At 30.9% G+C, this 17359-nt stretch overlaps 1 protein-coding gene across 2 annotated transcripts in view; it reads right to left on the reverse strand.

The window, feature by feature from the left end:
• Nucleotides 1-14869, reverse strand: part of LOC140432437 (uncharacterized) — a 390948-nt gene extending 376079 nt beyond the window's left edge. For both annotated transcript variants that reach the window (XM_072520340.1, XM_072520341.1), the window contains exon 1: nt 14734-14869. The gene's annotated coding sequence lies outside the window, so the exon portion shown is untranslated. The remainder of the gene's footprint in view (nt 1-14733) is intronic.
• Between the last annotated feature and the right edge of the window lie 2490 nt (nt 14870-17359).

A 17359-nucleotide genomic window follows, 5' to 3' on the forward strand; every position in this document is an offset into this window, starting at 1 on the left:
TGACGACGCCACTAAGAGGCAAGAAAATTTGGCAGTTGATAATCTTGCACCCATTGTATGTAATCATAGATGTATTGTTGGAAGCATTCCGTGGTCGATGCAAATTTAGGCAGTATATAGCCAATAAGCCAGCGAAATACGAAATCAAGATTTATAAATTGGTCGATGCTAGATTTTTCACACAAAATCCAAAATTTATCCCGGCAATCAACCTGAAGTTGAACCTGAACCAATATATATCAACTACCCAACGATGCATCTAGTGTAGTAAAAAGACATACGACCCATAAGTGGATTCGGTCGAAATGTAACTACCGGTAATTACTTTTTTTCTGTACCCTTAGCCAACTCTTTACTGAACGATCATTGCTTGACAACGATAGGTACTTTGCGTAAAAACAAACAACAAATTTCCCCTGAGTTGACAAACGTAAAAGGAAGACCTTTATGTAGTAGCATGTTTGCATATGGTGTCGATAGAAAGTGTGTACTTGTATCATGTGCCAAAAAAAAAACAAGAATGTACTATTACCTTCAACGCTACACAGCGATGGTTTCGTTGATAAAAACACCAAAGAGCATACCATAAAGCCAGAGATTATTACTGATTACAACCTTACAATAGGTGGAGTGGATGTTGTTGATAAAATAAAGGCAGAATACTCGGTGACTCGATTTAGCAATCGCTGGCCGTTTACTGTTTTTTGTAGCCTACTAAATATTTCAACTACGAACAGCCAATTAATTTACAACAATAACACTAACATTGTAACATCTCGAAGAAGCTACATTGCGGAGCTTGGGAAGCAACTTTTAACCACGTTCAACCATGTTCCAATATCCCAAATCTGCCTTTTCAGTTGAGCCTCAGGATCCGAAATATAACCGGAGAAGAGCCATCAGTTTCTCAAGGGGCAACTCCAACTATAAAACCAAGATGTTCTTTTTTTCCTGTAAGGAAGAACAAGTTTACCCAATATTATCGTACTAACTGTAAATTGCCGATATTTAAAGGGCACACTGGTTTAACAAATTTTACTTGTGGACATTGCCTAGAAGAGGAAGAAATCTAATTTTATGCGCAATGCGTACATTTTTTTTTTTGAATAAATTTCCTTCTAAAAGTTTTGTTCTAGGATAATGTGTATATTTTTTAGTTTACCTAGTAGTTTTTTTTGCAGTTTTGTTTTGCAGAGAATAATCTCTTGTTACAAAAAAATTCTATTTTAAAATTAAAGGTGGTAAATAGTCGGACCAGCTCTTTAAGATTTGGTTTAAATCCAATATATACCCGGAGAGTGGGGTGGGTAAAATGTTATGGCCCAAATTATCGAATAATGCCGCGTATCAGACCATTAGCCATAACCCAGCGGAGGTGTTGTTGTCACCTGTCGAGAACTACACTTTATGTTTATAGTTTATCTTTTTATTCAAAAGTGAGGTTAATTGTAAGAAATCAAATAATAAGATTATCAGTATCAAATGGTTGGTATGATTTAATGCTTAGAGCAGAGAATATGGATTATGATTACAGTGATTTGAATAACCCCAACGTATATTATATATATATATATATATATATATATATATATATATATATATATATATATATATATATATATATATATATATATATATATATATATATATATATATATATATATATATATATATATATATATATATATATATATATAATTAGGTGCACAATACTTTGTCAACGGTGAGTTTCTAACTTAATATTATATCACACCGTATTATGTATTTTATAGTAATTATTCCTACTAAGTTTCTATCACTAACTTAACTAAATTAAATAAACCTTGTTAACTATACCCCTAATTAGTAACTAAATATCTAACTTTACTTGTAATCTAACTTAATCTAATTATACTTTAAACTACTAATTATAATTTAAGATTACTTTTATTTCAGATATTAAGAGTTTCAATTATCTAAACGTCTGGTGAAAGAGAAGGTTATTATAAATACATCAGTTGTATCTAACCACAGATAAACTATTTGAATATGTGACTAGTATTATCCCAAATATGGTAAGATAGACAAGATGGTGTCAGGGAAGGTAAAATGTTTAATTCTCACCAAGTTTATTGTTCACTTTCCTTTTTAGGGTCTATAGCTTGGTCTTCTTTATATCCAATAACCCTACAATCAGCTTCTTGGAGTTATAGATCCAAGCGACGAACAGCTTGTATGGAAGCCAATAAAAAATAAACACCAAATAGAAGATTTGAAGGAGGAGACGAATATTAAATAAAAGTATAAGGTCTGAAAGTAAAAGAATAGTCTTAGAAAGTGTTTAAGTTGTGATTGATGGAATAATAGGTCTTAGATAGGACTTACCGTTGATGAATTTAATCCGCTATAAGCGCCTATTTGATAAATATAATTGATTCCTAATCCTGTTGAGGTAAAATCGAATTTTAAATCCAGAAATTTCCTGTATATTCAGTACCCTTGGCACAGGTGAACCCAAAAATTTCAACTTTTTTTCTCAAAAACAAACAAAAAAAAAAACACAAATCCAACTTTTAACCGAACTGATGACAAGATATCCTGTCTCCAACCTATTAGGACCAACAATTCAAAGTACGACTTTTAGTTACATGAACCAATAAATTGACCTTTAGAAGTTGATGTCAAATAACCTGTCGGAAAAGGCTAAATGTCATGTCACTCAAGGTAAGCATACCCTGGCATTAACCTAACATGTGACAGTTTTGATAAAGAAAACATTTGATAAGAAAACAATAACCTAAAGAAGAACAATTTGAAAGATAACATGAAGATACTACCAGAAGTAAAATCAAGCCCTTTATGAAACTATAACTAAGTAAGTTTTTATAAAATAACTTCAAAACAAATTTATTGTCTATTTTATTTCTAGTTTCATCGACCAAATAAGGAAAATAAACAAAGGAAATATTAAACCCGTAACACTCTCTCCTGATGCCAACCATAATGTAGCTTCGCCTATTTTTTAAAAAAATTTTAAACTGTTTGTCGCTGTGTAGTGTAGTGTAATGTACAATTTTATGTTTATAACATTCCATGTTTGTTGGATAGCCTAATTTTGACGAAATGCCCCTAAAGATGCTCTAGGAAGCGAAAGTACTTGGGCAAGATTTAATTAATAAACTGTGCTCAATATATGCTTTTTATTTGATCATTAGTCAAATACACTAATGTTGTGTTTAGAGAACGATTTCCGAAGTGGAAATTGAAATGTCAATAAACTTACTTTAACCTTTAATTGTGGCTTATTCTCATTTAAATAGTTATTACTTTAAAATCCCACAAGAAAATAGCTTAAAAACAATATAATTTAACATTTAACATTCTAGTAAATATTAATTGTATTATTCGGGATGTTTATTAAAATATAAATAATTTAACGTGCAGTCCTGTTAAAGTATAAATAATCCAAAATAATTTAAACTTGTTTAAATATGGATGAAATTATACTGGAATTAGAGAATCGACTATAATAATCAATTTTTCATTTTTTTATTGGCAAATGACTTTTTCCATTACCTATTTTTAGAAAATTTCAAAAGGTGAGTACAGAATACTTTGGAGTTGTAGAGGAAAACTAATTGGACTTGGCAGGTTTTGCAAAGATTTTGTGTGTAAAAAATATATAAATATATTAGAAAAATTAAATAATAGTTATTTATTGTACAAGACGATAAAATTGAACTTTATCTTCGAGAGCGTTTTTTAGCGTCGAGACGTCAGTCGAGACGCTAATTATGCTCGAGAAGATAATGCGATTTTATCGTCGTGTGCAATACAACATTTTTTTCTATAGCAAGACTTCAAGTTCAGGTGAAAAACAGAATTTTAAAGAAAATTGTAATTTTTAGCACAAAAATCGCAATTGTGTTGCTCCGTTGCTAGGGATATGAATTACTCTGTCAACAAATGTCAAACAAATGTTATGTTTTGGTTTTTGCGGAGAATATTGTTGCGTTTTGTGTACAAAGTGAATAAATACGAAATGGACGGAAAAGAATTGACACAAGAAAAGGAAAACCTGCCATCAGATGTAGAAAATGCAGCGTTGGAAGCAGAAAGTTTATTGTTGCCACAAAAATCTAGGATGATTTATGAGAAAGAATACCAGTCTTTTAAAAAGTGAAAAAGCATTAAGAATATCAATGGCGTGAGTGAAAAAATACTTCTGGCGTATTTTTCTGAAAAGTCGAAGAAAGCGATGCCATCGTCATTATGGTCGTATTATTCGATGCTGAAAGGTACGTTGTTGGTAAATGAAAATTGTGACATTTCTAAATTCAGCAAGTTAACCACCTTACTAAAAAAACCTGAGTAGAGGATATAAAGCTAAAAAGTCCAAAATCCTGGAGTCAGATGACATTATAAAATTTCTGACAGAAGCTCCTGATGACGTCTATTTGTTGATGAAGGTTGTTGCTATTTTTGGTGTGCATGGAGCGACTAAGTCCGATGAATTGTACGTTAGAAGTATTTAACGTGGACGACAGAAAATCAGTGATAATCGTTTCATTATTTGATACTAAAACCAAGCAGGAAAGGTCGTTTTGTATTACTGACAAGAAAAATGGACTGAGTTTCTTGGAAATTGTGAGAAAGTATATTGCCTTGCGCCCCAAAAACGTACCTCACAGTAAGTTTTTTGTAAATTACCGACAGCAAAAGTGCACTACTCAACCGGTGAGGATTAACACTATATATAATATCCCCAAGACGATTACAGATTTTTTGAAACTTGCAAATTCAGAAATGTACACGGGGTATTGTTTACGTCGTTCTTCAGCTACTATGTTCGCAAATTCTGGAGCTGATCTATTAAAAGTTAAACGTTTAGGTGGATGGAAATCGTCATCTGTTGCAGAATCTTACATTGAAGAGTCAATAAGCAATAATATTGCTGTATCCAAGTGTATACTTGGCGGACCAGAAAATCAATTCAGTACCTCGAATCAAGTGTTTAAGCAAACGAGTACAAGTTGTGATGCTCCAAAAATAGATATTTCTAATAATGTTAATTGTAAAATTTCAGTTGTTTTTAATCCTTAATGTGTTTGAATTTGTAAATTTTATTAAATAAAAAAAAGTTAAAACATTTTATCTGCTCTTGCTGTTAAAGTGTCACTTTATCTACCCTTGCGGTTAAAGTGATACTTTATCTACTCAAAACAGTTGTTATAGCAACACTTTAACATTAGCTATGGGAAAAAAATGATATGCTTTAATTAAGCTATTAACATACATTTTGAATATTTTTATTGACACTGTCAAATAAACGTCAAATCACAAGGAGGATATTTCAAAGTTCTCCCAAAAAAAAATCAATTTTAAAAGTTGTTTCATTATAATTAATTAACAATATTAGGGTAAGTGATAAGGTAACAAACGAAAAAAGCTAAACAGCTAGCACTAACAAGGTATGTAACCAATTTGATTTTAATAACGATGCAACTTTGACAAATTTAAATAAAATAAATAGATTAGGTAATCCAGATTTAAATACAGTAATCAAATTACAATTAAAAAATAGATATAAATTAGAAGATAATGCACCGTATATAGTACATACAGAAAATTAAAATGGTAATATCTGCTAATTACACATGATGGGCACGCCCCAATTAATTTTATGTTCAATACCTGAAATTGAAAATACGAGTAATATCGTACAAATTAAGGAAGTTGGTCGAAATAAAATTAAGGTAGGACTCAATAGTTTTGCTAGTAATAACTTATTAATTGAGTCTGAAAATCTAAAAAGCAAACAGTACGAGGCATATACATATGGATCTACTATCTACATAAAAACAGGAACTGCAATAGTAACTTTTAAAGTTCAGTCTATACCTACAAACGTAGTAATAGAATAAATGAGATACGAGGTTAAAAATACACACCCAGAATCATAAAATGTGTGTGTGAAAAACTTATAAGTGCTGGAGATTTGGGCATATTAGTGCTCAATGTAGAGGAAAAGATAAATGTGAAATCATGAACATAATAAATCAAATTTTTCTTGTCCGAAAAATGTACTTTGTCTATTATGTAAAGTTAAAGTAAAATTATGTAATATTGAATACTGAAAATGTAACATATTACGAAGCTAATAATAAATATAGAAAATATTATTTAATATCAAGTAAAGAACAAGAAAGAACTTCCAATAATATACAATCTAGAAACAAAAACTATTAATTAGTATAGGAAATAATGGAAGCGCACAGAAAAATTTTACAACCAACTAAATTACAAAGTCAGCTTGGTAATAAATTTTAATTAATTAATTTCATTAAAATAGAAAATGTAGTCAAATCTAATAAAAACAGAGCCAAACATATTAAAACATGGAGTAACTTACATGGTGTAACGATACGATCGTTAATATTCTAACATTTTGAACGATAGCAAACCGAATCCCTACAATAGCTACTAATTTGCCTCCGTTGGAATATGCAACCCACAATACTATCTTTTATATTTCATTTTATGACTTTCGAACATCCATGTATCGATTGATAATATAATTGATTCCCTTGTCATTGGAGAGGAAGAAACCTAACCTTCTTGAAGGGAATTCTGTCCATTTTTGGAACAGAACTTCCTGAAGAGATGTTGTGGAGTTTAATTTCCGCGGGCAGAATCTTATGAAGGAAGAGAGTTAAGTTATTTTTGTTATTTTTTTTTGGGAATCGAATGAGTTTTTAGTTACAAGAAGTTAAAAGAAGTTATTTAGTTTATGTGAAGTCGAAGTTATTTTATTTTATGAAAAATAAAACTTCCAAAAGATTCTGCCAGCCGGCTCCAACCTCCAGAACTTGAATTATCATTTAATTTTTGATGTGGGGAAGAGGATTAATTTTAATTTGGGAAGAAACATGGATTTGGGAAAGAATTTTAGTTTGAATTTCTGGTTGGTCTGTCAGACCTTAAAAGCTGTTACAAGGAATATAAACAGTGGCTGATCTTAGAGCCGATCCACTATGTGGACATTAGACAGCAGATTAGGGAACCCCCTTACCAGCAATAAGGCTACTAAGGACATTTATTTTCTTTTTTTAAATCTATTAGTAATTTAAATTTCAATTTTTTTATAATATATACATATATATCTTGGATACTTGGATCTTGGCCTTAAGCCTAAGTGGGTTACCAAAACAGGTTTGTGCACAATCCCTGGGTAATACCCTCAACTTGCTGAATCCTTTTACTTATGTTAATTTTATTCCCTATTTACTTTGAATTTGTTTATTTAATAATATTTTATATAACACTGGCTGGTGTGGTAAAATTTTGGGTAGGCTAAGCCAGCAAATTACATATAGCTATGTGTAATCAGTGGCGGATCCAGAGGGAGGAGTCATGGGGTGGGTCATGACCCCCCCTTAAAAATATTTGAAAATCCACTTATCCTATTGGTGATAAGATTAAAGGTGACCTTACATCAGAGAAACGTAATCACCTTCAAGATCTATGACCTCTCCAAAAAAATTTCTGTAGTCGCCAGTGTGTCTAATGCATATTTTTTTTGTGTGAGAGTGGGAATCTTTTTTTTTTAATTTTACGAATTTTTTAAAATTTATTTGGGCAACCGTGCACTTGTTTGCAATTGTGTTGTTTGTTTAAAAATATGTTACAATTATAGATTATGTTACATATTTTTTTATCATAATTTAAAAGAAAATTTATATTATAATTCGATAATTATGTTGCAAGTGATAACGATGGTCGGCTTAGGCCCGATCGTCTGGTGCCTAAACAGCAAGCATAAACACGACAATATAAATCGTTGTCCGGCAAGCTGCTTAACTTCAAACGCTTTTTGTACGGGGATCTTATGTGAGCTGGGTCAGCCAGTTCCGATCGGGCCTATTATTGATATTTAAAATGCCTGAATACGATTCGATGCTTCATGTGGTAATATAATAACATAGTTGTTTTAACGGACGCTAATGTATTGAGTGATTTAGTACATTTAAAAGTTATTTATATACATTAACATAATTTTTGAATATATGTTTTTCAATTTTAAAGCTCTTAAAATTATTGGGTAGGCCCGGCCTATCCTGCCTACCCCCAAAAGCTGCCACTGACCCTAAGTGGGTTACCAAAACAGGTTTGTGCACAATCCCTGGGTAGTACCCTCAACTTGCTGAATCCTTTTACTTATGTTAATTTTATTCCCTATTTACTTTGAATTTGTTTATTTATTAATATTTTATATAACACTTATAATAAGTTGTCAGGATATATAATACAATTTTATGATCAGTTGTATGTACCTTCATAATATCAAATTGATGTAGTATTGTTCCAATTGCTTAACTGAATATTGTCATACTTTCAAACTGCCTTTTCTTACTGCCTTGTCATACTTTTTTAAACTGGTATAATTATTTTATTTTTCTGTAATATTTTAATTACTATTTACTCCATGCCAGTTATTCAAACAGTTTTAACATACCCTTTTACCTCATTGTTAGAGGACTATGCAGATCAATTTTTTTTGTATATATTTATATTTTTGGGTCCTAGTTTTAGGTAACTGTTCTTTGTAAATATATTTTGGAGAATATATTTCAGTAATTATTTTAGTGTACCTATATAAATATAGGGTTGGTACATAAGTAGATTAAGATTATAATATAGTGTATAAAGCATTTCAGATTTTAATCTGTTTCCCATAATCGTTTATTTCAGTTAGTATATAACTATATATCCCCAAATTGGAGTGATTTTTAAAATTTACCCCGGCGCCCATCTCCAGATCATCTTAGGATTGATCTAACTATCTTAAGTTACTATAGGCAAGCAAACGTGCCGACCTCCTCTCTGAGCACAACTCTCATTCCCTTGAACTAAGCCGATTCTCTTGTAGTGTTTAAAGTAGCTTAATATTTTCTTTTGTATTGATTACATTCCCTGTTGTTTGATAATTTATTTTAACCATTAATATTTTTATTCACTTCAGTTTATCTTCATTACACATAATTTCCACTTAAAAGATTAACACTTTGTTTTTTTCCCTTTTTATTTGCAACAAGTACCTTTTGGCCTTACTATTACATTATTTGTAACATTGGCTTGACCATCGCAGGCTTTCTCCCTTTTTCATCCGCAACAATGGACTAAATATCTCTGATTCAAAAACTAAATTATGTATTTTTACAAGAAAACGAATAGAAATACCCAACTATATCTTAATAATCAATCTCTCTTATCTACATAGTTTAAAGTTATGTTTAATATTTGGGTATTACTCTTGATAGAAAGCTTCTCTGGAAAGAACATAATATAGTCAGTGTAGTTAAAAACAGAAAAGGGAATATACCTTCTTCGATTCGTATCACACTTACAATGGGGAGCAGATCCAAATATTTCCTTGTTATTATTTAAAAATAACATAAAATCTATATTCGACTATGAAACAATATTATACAGTGACGTATTACAGTGTCATTTAAACAAAATAGATAAAATCGTTAATAAATGTCTTAGATTGTGAACAGGAGCCCTAAGAAGTTCACCGATTAGTAATCTATAAGTTAAATGTTGTGAAATGCCAATAGCTATAAGACAAAAACAAACTTTTCAGCATTAAAAATTGACTTTTAAATTGTACAAAAAGTCAAGTTTAATATTCAAAATACATCAGCTGTTCTTAGCAGACTTAACAGAAAAATATTGGATAAAAAAGAAAACTCGGAAATATTGAAGGTGTGAGATGTGCATACTGGGATAGCAATAATAAAAACAGTAAAATGTTTAATTTAAGTTGCGTCATGAATATATACACAGCTGCATTGAGTTAATTATAGTAAATAAGAAAAAAGAGCTTCAAGAAGGCAAAACAGTTGGCATGGATTAAAAGCCATACTACAATATCAAACTACAAAAAAGTTGGGGTTTGAGGTGGTATAATTTATGATAAATTTTTTTTGTGGCACGTTGTATATAAATCCTGAAATATTAATATTTATGTAAAGTATGGTTTAGCAAACAGCCTTCGTGATCACACGAAAATTATTGATAAATAATTGATTAATAAAAATTCTATACTTTTATTTTGAGTTTGGTCATTAAGGAATCAATGTTTTCAATGTAATCTGGATTCTTTCTAAAATGAGACTTTAAAACACTAACATCAAAAGAAAACTAAATGAAGATATTTGCTTCATAAGACCATTTGCTTCTGCAACTTTATTGTTCTTGTTTGAAGTCAAAATTATTTTTGTTAGACACTTCAGCAGTGCTACAAAATTTACACTAATTGATATCAAAGCGTCGTACATCGACGACCTCCTAGTATCAAATTTCAATTGTGACTAGCACAATGAAGATATTCAGCGTTACGAGACTTTGATTTTATTCTGGTCTGCAGTCCTGTGAAAATTCCACTAATGACACAAGCGCCATCATATCCATGACCTCGGCACTTATCAAGAGTTATTTTTTTTTCTTCTATAAATTTATTTAGAAGCTCCTCTAGGCCTTCGACTGACTGGTCTAGTACTTGCACAAAGCCTAAAAAGAATTCCATTATCCCAAGCTGATTTGGGTCTGGTTTGTATAAAACCTACCTTAAAATTATTGATAACTGATCAATTTTTGAAATGTATTATGAAGTATCTCAAATAAGAGAAAAAATGGAGACTGTTGAACATCGGTCAATATTTTACTCAAAATCTGATGAGATATCAAATAAATAAGTTCGTTTTGAATTGATGAGCGTAAGTATTTTACCCTAATGTCTTTGTATTTCGGGTAATTTTTTAAAATAGGGTCGTATCTAGAAAGGAGATCATTTCCTGTCTCACTTTGAACATTTTTTATGCTTTTAAATCGATGCCCCTCTGAGAGCTAGATTACAGGTTGATATTGTTATGATAACATCAAAAATTGTCTTTATTACTTTAATCAGTTTTTCTTTTTTGTCATAAAAAAGCATTTTGATATCTCTGTTATTTTTTCTTATTTTATAAGCGATACATGCAATAATATGACACTTACTCAATTCGTGGTCTTTAATTTTTGTTGACAGATTTCTCGAATCATTAATTTTTTCCGTAGTCCATGCATTGTTAAAGTTTTTATTAATTCTAAGATAATGAAAATAGTAAACAAAAGAGTCACCAACATTGTGTTGTGACTGTAACGGAATAAAATACCACGAATATTTGGACGAATGAGGGAATGGACCCCCACGAATGGGGGTTAAAATCTAGGTTGCGCCCTAGATTTTTCACCTCTGTACCAGCAGATATATACAGCACTACAAAAAAAGTAATCTCAATAATGATCCGAAACTATGTGTATAAATGCTATATTGTATAAAATTGTCAAAAAGGGGTCAAAATTTTCCGAAAATCAAATATTACTGTCCCTGCTACTGGTACCAATATTTTTGTACGGCATTAGGTTGCAGGCAATTATTTTTGTATTACCTAAATAAGTTATAAATGCCGTATAAATATATTTGACCAAAATTCCCCAGATGAAAATTGACGGCATAGTTTCTAAAGTTGTTATTACATATTTTAGTATTGATTTATATGTGATTCATGCTGGGTCAAATGGTCCCTTAAAACTGTCCCATGTGTTTTTAGTCCATTAGTGGAGGTTATGTTAGAGAATTGTTGATTAAATTGTTGATAGAATTGATAAAAGAAATTGTAGAAATGTTGATAGAATTACAAATAAACAAGTAGTGAAGAGGGTTGGTAAAGAAACAGAAATTATCACCACTATACTAAACACAAAACTGGAATACCTATGCCATGTGATAAGGGGACCAAAATATGAATTTTAAAACTCATATTACAGGGAAAGATTCAAGGAAGAAGATCTGTTAGCCGAAGAGAGAATTCTTGGTTAAAGAATATACATGATTGGTTTCAATGCAGATCGATTGATTTGTTTAGAGCAGCAAGTTTAAAAATAAAAATAGCTATTATGATTGCCAACCTCCGTAGGGATTTTAACAGATTTTAATTTCAAAATGTAAATTACTGCATTTCGAGTATTTGAAAACAAAAATATTTCCTACACAAATATCTACTTACATTTCACTAAATACGATAAAAAAAATCGACTTCAATGAAAATTCAAGATCTTTTGTCAGAACAAAACAAGTACAGCAATACTTTAATTTTTGTTGGTAATGAGCATAATTTTGCTTTAAAAAATTTATTTGACGTTTCGATTTTAACTTCGAAAATAGTTCTCAAAATACAAAACATATTTTAAACAAATTTTGTTTTTGTTACTTGGTAGAAAATTTTTTAATAACTTAATCCGACCCATTCATCAAAGGTGATGACAAAAAAAATAAATATTGAGGAGGAAGAGGTAAAGGAAGCATTAGGTAAATTGAAAAATAGAAAATCGCCAGAAGTAGACAGAATACCGAACTAACTTCTAAAGTACGGTTGACCAGATCTGACCAGACAACTATTAAAACTAATACAAAAAATAATAGAACAAAACAAAATTCCAGAAAAATAAAGATCAAGTATGCTAATATCTCTCTTTAAAACTGGAGACAAATACCAAGAGAAATTAATTTATTAAACACAACACTAATGTTATTAGTGAAATTATAACACTAGCAGAACAACAAGGTTTTGGGTCGGGAAGATAATGCACTGACGCTATATTTATAATGAGGCAAGTGCAAAAGAAATCATTAGAATAGAACAAACCGGCAGATCCCCACATATCAGCATATGTTTCTAATCAAGACTGCATTGGACTGAGTCTCATTAAAGGACGTTATTTAATTATTGTACGCGAACTTCTATGAATAATCAAAACGATCAAAAATATCTACCAATAATAGTAAAAGTAGAAGAACTAAGTGACCGTATGAAGCTAGCAATGGGATAAAACAGGGAGATTCCCTGAGTCCTTTATTGTTTAACCTTATTATGGATAAAATAAAAAAAGTAAGATCTAAAAAAATTATACCAAATGAAAGAAAAACATATTTAAATAATCTGCTATGGAGACGAGCCAATACTACTCTCAAAGTGAAGATAGTTTAAAACGTATACTACACCAATTTAGTATAACTGCCAGAAAATTTAACATGTGAATTTAATTAAATGTTAAAAAATACAAAATGCATGGTTATTTAACAGCAAATTTACTAAGATGTAAATTTAAGCTGAAAGGTCAGATAAGTGATGTATTTAAAATATCTAAGCATCCCATGATCTAGCTACAGAAAGATGGAAACATAAGTGGAAGGTAAAGTGAATAGAGCAAACAGAGCCGCAGCTTGCCTGAATGAAACAATATGGAGAAACAAAATTTTGGGAAACAAATGAAAGGCAGAATTATCAAAGCAGTCATCAAACCAAAACACAGAAAGAACACAAATAATGTTAGTAACAGTAGAAATAAAAACACTTAGAAAAATTGATGGCAAAATACTATGGCACCGAGCTAGAAGTACAGATATACGACGTTGATGCCAGGGGAAGAACATCAAGCTCTGGGTAAGGAATAGAAAAGTAAAATAAAACGATCATATAAGCTGAATGACAACAAAATAGAGTAGAAAAGATGGTAAAAGACGGTTCCCCAATAGAAAGAAGATTAGAAGAAATACGACGAAAAAGATAAAACGACAACTTACTGAAGAAGAAAGACGACGAAAAAGATAAAACGACAACTTACTGAAGGCACATTAGAAAACAGACAGAGTCATGTCTACATGACGGAGTCATAAGGAGAAGAAGACTTATTTATATCGACAATTCAGACATATATTATGGATTTTAAAGTAAATTACTTTAAAATGATATTGTTAATATTTTAAGTTGTTCCTGGAACGACAAACGGAAGTTTGGGTGTTCCCACAGTAAATCATGAGAAAGAGCCACAAAAAAATTCCGCATGATACTATCCCAACATCATAACTATTGGGTCTTATATTTGATTTATTCTTAATATTAACACCAAATTCTGATTTTATATGTGTCTTATTTGAAAAATACACACAATTTATTTCTGGGTAACCAGATCCTACTGTATTCTGTTTCATTTAACATTAATTAGAGGTTTTTTTTGATTTTTTTCTTTTTACCATCTGTTTATTTCAGCACTATACTTACATCCTACAATTGAACTGTACGCTAATTACTTTCCAATGCAAGCTTACATATGTGAAATATCTCAAATGCTCATGTAAATACAACAAAGCACTTACACAAAGCATCAGTAGGATAATTATTCTCGTTTGTTAAAATGCTCTTCGCTTTCTATTGGTAATTTTAAAAAGCCTTTTAAAATGAAAAGTAATTATTCTGTTTCTTTGCTTTATAACATATCTTTGGTATTGAATAAATAATAAAATATTAATTAGAAGTAGTTAACTACTATCTTTATTATGAACTACCCTTATTATTTTTTTTAATACACTACTTGTTTTCTTAATTGTGCTTCTCAAAAACGGGGGAATAAAAAAATGATTAATGTACCATACTGAGTTTAGTTTTTTAATTTATTTAAAAACTTTAGACTTTAGACCTAACTATTAGAATACCTTTGAACAACAAATTTAAAAAACATTACCATAAAAAGCTCCAAAATAACCAATTGCGAATTTTTTGGAATTTGAAATGGTTGGTTACCAAAAGATATGTACACCTTACGAAATTGTTACTTAATACTATCGACATAAATGTAAACTTAACTTACCCCTATTATCCAATTATTTTCACAAAATACACAATTTTCCTTAAAAATACTTTCCGAGCGGTAAAAGTTTTAAAGTGTTCGACAAAAGCGCGCGCGCTGAGCTTTCCCGACGCCGATTTGGAGTTGCCAGGAAGAAAACGAGCGGTAAACTGCAGAAGTTGCCGCTGTGGGCTTCGGGCAAAAATGCAGGTAGGCACATGCGCCCAATATGTGCAGGTTTGTGTGGTAAAACACAGTGATTTTAACATTAGATCATGATTTATAAACTATTAGAGGCACGATGCACTAGAGGTTTTAGGAAAAATTGAGTTTTGCCTAAAAGCCCCAAAAACATTAGTTTATTTTAGTATATATTTGAAAACAATTAATAATTTATTATTTGAGGAAGAAGTTAGTTCCTATTTCTGATAAACTAAATTGTGAAATTAAGTTGAAAAAAATTACTTGTGTTTAAAACAATGTTTCCAAATAAATATTTATTTGAATTTATGTGAGTACCAAATTAATTTCCTTAGTCTACAAATTTAAGAGAAATATCTTATCTCACTTTTTACGTATACATTTACGCTTGTTAGGAAATTTTATTTTTACTGCCTGCATTAATGACATGTCTTTCTGTGTTACCCACGCTTTGCAATCATGCAGAAGTGTTAGTAGCGCCATTATTTCATAAAAGCTAAATTGGGTATATTTTCTACATTTATTGCCTCATCATTATAGTCATTAACATTGAGCTTCGGGAGCGCGGATAATTTGATTAATGATATCTTTCAACTGGTCGCGGTCATCTGTTAAATGTACTGCCTCAGTATACTGTTTGTTGGAAATATTTTTCACAATATCCGCTCATCGCTGTGGAGATCTGCCACGTTGGAAGTGATACGATAACTTATAGCTCGATAGCCCAGTATATAAGTAGACAGAGATTTTGAAACAAAAGGGTACACAGGGTACAAACCCAAATCTAAAGGCCCAATTAATTAGAAACACACTCTAAATCATTGAAAAACTGCAAATCTAGCACAAAAAAATATTGAGGATAACCTTATCCGAAAACAAAATCATATTCACCAAAATAATTATATATTCATTATATAATTGCCCGCTCCAGAAATCAACCACCTCTTTCGTTAAAATTTTTACAAATTCTGAAACTGAATTCGCTAATGCACTTACGAATGGTATTAAGATCAAAGAAGAATGACTGAATTGTGATATGTCAAGATCAAAAATAAAATACTGTTCGAAATGCTCAGCAACGAATGCCCCAAAAAATCATCGATTAATAATAATATTACTTAATTATTACTTATATTACCTAATATTATTACCCGTGATCCATTTATTGTCTTCCTTGAAAAGAAGAGTGACACAATCCGTTATTTAAACCAAATGTTCAATTAATTGTATGGATATGCCATATCTACTTCCTGTTATAACAACTTCGTAAACTAAACCTTTACTCAACTCAGCACATAAACACACAAACACACTACACTCTTTCATTCATACATACTCTTATTATTTATACACACATTCACTTTACCAACCACACAAGCTCACAAACCAATAAACATATATATATATATATATATATATATATATATATATATATATATATTATATATATATATATATATATATATATATATATATATATTATATATATATATATATATATATATATATATATATATATATATATACATATATACAGGGTTCTCTTATTCTGTTGCACACATGCAAACACCAAAACAAGAAACAAATCTACAACACACAACCAATAACCTTACAATACCCACATACATCAAACACAAAACAGTGAGCACCTCGTACATTAAATAAGAGTCGCAATTTAAACCACAAGAACATGGGGAGATTGGTTTTTTGTGGTTTCCCAATCTCATTGCACAACGATACCTAATTCTAGATGAGAACATAGCCACAACTATTCTCGACGCGTTTACACCGAAAGACAAAAGGCCAATAATCTGAAAAGGACCGTTTGATCCAATGGAACTTACACATAGTAGCAGGCTTGGTCCAACCGGCAACCAAAAGGCAGAAGATCCTTTTGGCAAATTACTTCTTTGTAGCTACCACATAACCCCGAGGAGAGCGGCAATACACAGACTGACGATTTCAATTCACTTCAAGCCCTATCCTTGAATTCTAAACAAAGTCATAACGCTTAGTCTCTCTTGAAATCCAAAAGCTAACACCAATAACACGTTTGTTATTATTGCCGCAAAATACTTAAAATTTCCTAAATTAGTTTTGTCGTGCCCCTTTCGTTCCGAAAGTAAAGCTCAGGGAGAACGGCCACAAAAATATTGATTAGTTTCAATTCCTTCTCCAGAATTGCTCATCTGGTTGCAAAAGCCACGGATATTTCATGTAGCTATGTTGTGTTGCTTGCAATTGTAAAGCTTTTGTTTTTAACCAGTAGCACATTTCGCATATTGGTGAAAGTTATTACGTAACGTTCTTCCGATTGTGTCAAATATTCTATTTGATCGTTGCTAGCTTATTTTCTATGTCACGTTTAAGTTCGTATGATATGTCACATCTTAACTAGAAAAAGATATCTCATAAAAATTTAAGAGAAATATTATCAGCCGTATAC

The sequence above is a fragment of the Diabrotica undecimpunctata genome, chromosome 1, assembly GCF_040954645.1.
Source record: "Diabrotica undecimpunctata isolate CICGRU chromosome 1, icDiaUnde3, whole genome shotgun sequence".
In the NCBI taxonomy this organism is placed as follows: domain Eukaryota; kingdom Metazoa; phylum Arthropoda; class Insecta; order Coleoptera; family Chrysomelidae; genus Diabrotica; species Diabrotica undecimpunctata.